Below are 767 nucleotides of genomic sequence, written 5' to 3' on the forward strand. Positions count from 1 at the left end.
TAAGCCACGCTCGGGACTCCTGCCCAATGTATCGTTGGTGTCTACCAACTCGGGCATATCAATGTCTAGCACGTTGACCGTCTCGGTCCAGTGCTCTCGCCAATAGCGCATCTGCTCCCTAGCAGAGGTGGGTTCATGACTCGTCAAAGCTCCACCAGGAGACATGCGCGTAGTGCCCAAGGTCTTTGACCTCCAATTAATCCATAGCTCATGGTGTTACAACCATGGCATTCCTAGGACGAGGTCATACATTGCACCAAGTCTAAGGCTAGACAGCGTTCCACGCTATCAGTGTCAAGAAACTTGACTCCGAGATCCACAGGGACCTTCGGGACCGTGACAAGTGTCCTCGTCGCTAGACGAACAGTGACGATGTCACGCAACCGCGCTTTCAGCGACTCAGTATACAGTTGACTTCCTTACATCGTGGAGCGTCAAGCATATTTGCCCGACGCTCCGGAACCGATGAGGATCTTCCATGGCTTCTCGAAACCCTTTACAGTCGCCTCCACGACCAGCAAGCCCGGCTTGCATACACGTTCCGTGTTCAAGAGCGCGCAGCTCTTTGGGGCTGAGCCCTGCTGCCCTCTACCTCTTTGAGGTTCAACAGAACTCAGTTCTTACCCGGTAGGTCGCCCCACGCCTACTGTGTGGTGTCGTTTCCCCGCGACGAACCGCACTGGTAGGCGTTAAGACGATGGTTTCTTAAAACCTTGACGCGCCTTGCGCAGGGGGCAACCGTTCCGAAGGTGACGGGTGTCTTCACA

This window comes from Plasmopara halstedii, assembly GCF_900000015.1.
Source record: "Plasmopara halstedii genome assembly, contig: Scaffold_614, whole genome shotgun sequence".
In the NCBI taxonomy this organism is placed as follows: domain Eukaryota; phylum Oomycota; class Peronosporomycetes; order Peronosporales; family Peronosporaceae; genus Plasmopara; species Plasmopara halstedii.